This window comes from Monopterus albus, unplaced genomic scaffold, assembly GCF_001952655.1.
Source record: "Monopterus albus unplaced genomic scaffold, M_albus_1.0 scaffold3.1, whole genome shotgun sequence".
Lineage (NCBI taxonomy): Eukaryota > Metazoa > Chordata > Actinopteri > Synbranchiformes > Synbranchidae > Monopterus > Monopterus albus.
The window spans coordinates 1,163,461-1,168,460 of NW_018127883.1; the positions used below are offsets into that span (position 1 = coordinate 1,163,461).

Sequence of the window (5,000 nt, forward strand, 5' to 3'; positions counted from 1 at the left end):
AGTTGTGTACAAATGACCTCCACATACTGTTAGCTGGTTTAATCACCATTTATTTTTGTACCAGCACCTACTGTCACTTGCCACCTACAGTAACCCAGTAATCTTAAGCATTACAAATTAGGAGACCTCTTATAAAGTATATAAAAATTTGGATTAAATAATGCTTAAAGTGAATGAGTTAGTGTCAGGACAATGATGTGGGAAATCTGGGAGAGAAGCTTGTATTTTGGATGTACAAGCCCCCATCAGTAATGATCATATTGGTTCCAGATGGTCTGAAACTGGACCTCAGTACCAAAACCTAGTGTTGTCACTTCCCAGGGTCTTCATTTAAGCTGATATGTGTCTACCATACATTATTACAATGAATTTATTCTCACTCAGTTTTTTTTTTGTTTGGTTTTTTTGTTTCTTTGTTTCTAGTTAGCGAACCATCAGAGGTGGTGCGTCGATATAAGACAGTGCTGGGTATCTTCCAAAAGGGCAAGACAATGGCTGAGGCATTCAACAAGTTTGGGCAGATCGCAACACAATTTCACAAACTTCTGAAATTGCCGAGTTGGCAATTGCTGCTCCAGAAAAGTATGCGCAGCTTGTTCAACAGGTGAAGGGGAGCAAGCTTTCTGACAAAGTGAATTCGTTGGTTGGAGGATGGACAAGTAAGTGGACAATTATTATGCTTAAATGAACATTAAAACAGCATTCTCCTAATGAAAATGCAAAGCTGTGGACTTCATGAAATACATGATATCTTTATCGACTATTTACTAGCATTAGTTACCAAGAGACATTTAAGTTTAATGCTTATTGTATTTAATTTTTAGTTGATGCTTATTGCTGTATCAACTAATGTTATGAACATGAAAAACATTAGTACATGATTAATAAATGCATTAGTTACCTATTATTTAATGCTTATTACTGCATTAAGTATGGTTAATTAATGTACCCTTATTGTAAAGTGTTACCCAGCAGGGTAGCATCGCCTGCTGTTGAATATCGAATTCTCTAGTCTAATATCTCAGTCTTTGGTGTTTCTTAGCATCTAACTTTATATAGCCTGAACCATTCCCTTTATATTTCTGTGGCAGTACAGTGCTGAGGAAACATCACAAAAGCTGGACTATTAAAATTGTCAAATTGTTTTGCATCCTTTAAAATGACTTTTTTATATTTGTATGACATTTTTGGGAATGCAACTTTCAAACAAAGTGGAGCAGAAAGGCAATTTTATGGTTTCTGACTGTGGTAATGATTGAATCTAACAAATGCACACCTCCTCATGAACAGGTGGTTTTCATCAGTCTGAGAATGAGAAATTTAAGACAGTTTTGTGCACTTAAGAGAGGTAAACCAGCTGGAACACTCGCATAAACAAGCCTCACAGGAAAAAGGTAAGAGAAATTCAGGACAATATGAACATGTTCTTACAAGAGACCCATTATATGTAGGCTTATATGTTTTACACATTGACTTTATGTGTTCTATTATGCTTTTGTGTTTTGCTTTTTGACCTAGCTACAGGATTGTTTGCAATCAGGTGCAATAAAGTTGAAAATGAATTTCACTTGTACTGCATCTTCTCTGAATAGACGATGCATAGCAGAGACAAAGCTGATCATTTGAAGCCAGAACAGTTTGGTGCAGGATCTGGCCTTGTGTAATTTCAATGACTCAGCTCTCCTAGAAGAAACCTGAGAAAAGTGCTAACACAGAGGCAAAAAAAAAACAAGAAAAAAGTTTGCACATTGTGTTGAGCCCCCAGTAATTTCATGCAATAGCGGCAGCAACAATTCGATCCGTACAGGATTTTTCTCAGGCACTATCAAACAGGCATCGCACTGACAGGCACATTTTTATGTGCACCTGCTAGGACACCACTCAGGTGTTTTCAATCAGGTTAATTTGAAGACAGACTGCTTCTTTTTTAAACATGTTTATCTGCACTGAGATATACTGAGACTGAACATGTTAAAAGCCCTAGAAAGGGAGGAAATAATAATATCTCTTTGAAGAGGGAGGGATTTTACATTTTCACTCTCAATACTTTGTCACCTAAAGGCTTAAATTTAGATTTTGATCTAAAGCCATTTTTGCAGTATGGTTAATATTTGGACTATAGACTAATACGTTTTTGGGATTTTTTTTTTAAACATTGTATTTGCCTGTTTAAATGTTCCTCTAATGCTGTTGTGTTTTGTTCCTTTACTGGGGAGTTTTTGAACAGTGTATTTTTATTCTGACCTGATTGTCTTCAAATTGGTCAGAATGAAAACACCTGAGTTGTGTCTCAACAGGTACACATAAAAACATGCCTTTCAGCATGATGCCTGTTTGATCATCTCTGACTAATATCCTGTATGGATCGAAATGCTGCTGCTGCTATTGAATTAAATTACTGGGAGCTCAGCACAGTGTGCAAACCTTTCTTGTTTTTTTTTTTTTTGCCTTTAAAGCTGTTGTTGGTTCAATTCTTGTATATTTTTTTTCAGCTGTCCATGTTCTATGTCCTTTGTTTAAGTGCTAGCATAAGCCTTTTATTTTTGTCTTTATGACCGCTGCCCTTTGCATGCCCGCAGTTGTATGTTTGTGATGCAGCAGAATCAATAAAAAGGTACAACGAGTGCTGCAATTTTTAGCAGCTATGAGGTAGAGGCCTGTTGAGAGAAGTGAAGATGGTGGCAGTGTAAATAGGAGGTAATGGATTTAGGATGGGAAGAAGCACTTTTTTTATAACCCCACAATCTGTCCAATATCTTTCATCTGGGTCTTCTTTGGTCTGTGTGAGATCTGAGCTCCAAACCGTTGCCTCTTCACCAATCGTATCAGTCGCCGGATTTTTGTCTCTCTTTATCTTTGTCCTTCTTTTAAGAATAGCTGTTCTAATTAATTTAAATGTGAAACATACTGCAAGGGGGGGGATTAATTGCAGGGAGGATAGACAAAGTTGAAATTAGTTTTGAAGATGATTAAACAAAATGATTACCTAATCACATAAGTCATTAATTCTATTGTCTGCGCTCAAACACGTGTGTGTAGGATTTGTCTGGCACTGGTCTGCGCTTGCAGCATAGACTTGGGTATGGAACTGAGTAATGAGTGAAGGTGCCAAGTTGCTCCTACCAATATCTGTTACGATGTTATGCTTCTAACTCCACAGTGTTGCCCCTGAGGTTGACACAGTGTTGCCAGGTTTGCATGTTTCTGTTAAAAGGTGCCTATTTTGATGTAGACTGAAAGAGCAATGGCACATTAGCAGTACAACACACACTCACAATCTCTCTGTGTCAACTAGTGCCTGCAGCTACAGTATGCCTGTCTGACTCTCTCAAAAACCCCTCATGCACTTACACAAGAACACACTGTATACTATAATTCATCAAATGTTTTCCTGATGTGGAAGCCCTTGAAGTTACAGTGACTGATTTATGAAATTCTATACAATCTCTAGGGCTTGTCAAAAACTTTAATGTATTCTTTGGCTTTTGAATCATTAAGACCTGTTTACATATTGTATAATTAGAAGTGTTCCTATCCTTTCTTTGATGTGTCAAGAGAAGAGGAACTGATCTGAATTTATAGGCAGACTACGCATGTACAGGAAAGTAAACAAGAGCTAATTTCTCAATGTCACATGAAAAATCTGGTAAAACACATTTTGAGTACAAATTACTCAAATGACATAGTTAAGTAAAAGAAATCAGCTCTTGGCTTGGTGATAGTGTTGAGCTGGTTTAGGATATTTGCTACAGTAATTAGCAATAAACACAATCTACAGCTGAGGCTGATGGGAATATAATTCAGGTGTTTGGTCATACACCAAAGTATTGCACAAATGTAAATTTTGACCTGATGACGATGTTAGATGGAAAGTTAAGGGATAATCACAGTGACCACATTTCTATATCAAGTTTCAATGAGATTCATCCTCTGGGATGTATCTCTACTGAATCCACGAACATCTGCCTGCATGTGTTTTTCTATATTTTATCACATTAACAAAACAAATAAAGACACTATTTTTGAATATTAACCACTTGGATGAAGTGTCCAGTCTGTGGGTGTATGTGTGTGTATATATTTTATATGACAGACTGACTAAACAATAAGGAACCTTGCAGCCAAAATGAGGAGCTGGCAGTGTTGCTTTCTGGTTTTTGGTGAGCTCAGAGAGAGTGTGCTTGGTTTAGGAGAGGAATTAAACTGCTGTGCATTTCATCTCTTTGACAGGTACTAGTACAGTCACAAAAGAATTAAATAGTGCATTCTTGGAGAGAAAACAGAAATCATACTACTAAATTGTTTATGATAAACAGCTAGTTAAACCTTTAAACAGCAGAAGACAAGTGTGATCACTGGCAATTCGGAGAGAACGGTGGGTTCAAATTAATTTTTCAGTGAGAAGTTGCATGAGTGTAGCAAATCAATGAAACACCAAAACAAAGATAACCTCAGTATAGCCTAGTGAAACTGAGGCTGTGTAGCATCAACTGTGATCACTCTGATAAAGGCTATGCACATTTGTTCTGCTATGCACATTCAAAACTTTTCTTTGAACAAGCTACCAGTGCAACTCAAATTTAGAAACACGGTTGGAGGAGCAACACAAAATTTATGTTGATGATTAGATACCTGCGATGTGAATACAGCCCATGCCTGTATTTTGAAATATACACCTGCGTCAGCAATGGTGATGCACTTGACAGTTAAATAGTAAAAAAAACTTTAGTGGAATTTCCATACGTCCGCATCACGCTGTCCTTTTCTCCTTGTCTTCCCTCTCTCCAGTACTTGGAGTGTTCAATTTACTGCCTGTCTGCATTTGACAAAAAAGCTAGGATTGAGCTGGAAAGATAAAGGGACAGATTTGATTTGTTATACCAGCAGATTGTGTAAAATATTGGACACTTTTTGAAGTAAAACACTGTTACTCGCAGTTTTAAGTATTTTTAGTAAAGTGTCAATCTTTCACGGAACCGTAGATATAATACACCTCCATG

General features: G+C 37.1%; 1 protein-coding gene across 3 annotated transcripts in view; it reads left to right on the forward strand.

Annotated features, from left to right (window-relative positions):
* Positions 1-5,000, forward strand: part of LOC109961350 (protein FAM196A-like) — a 43,887-nt gene that overhangs the window by 1,020 nt on the left and 37,867 nt on the right. For all 3 annotated transcript variants that reach the window (XM_020602094.1, XM_020602074.1, XM_020602084.1), the window contains exons 2-3: positions 424-659; positions 1,291-1,394. The gene's annotated coding sequence lies outside the window, so the exon portion shown is untranslated. The remainder of the gene's footprint in view (positions 1-423; positions 660-1,290; positions 1,395-5,000) is intronic.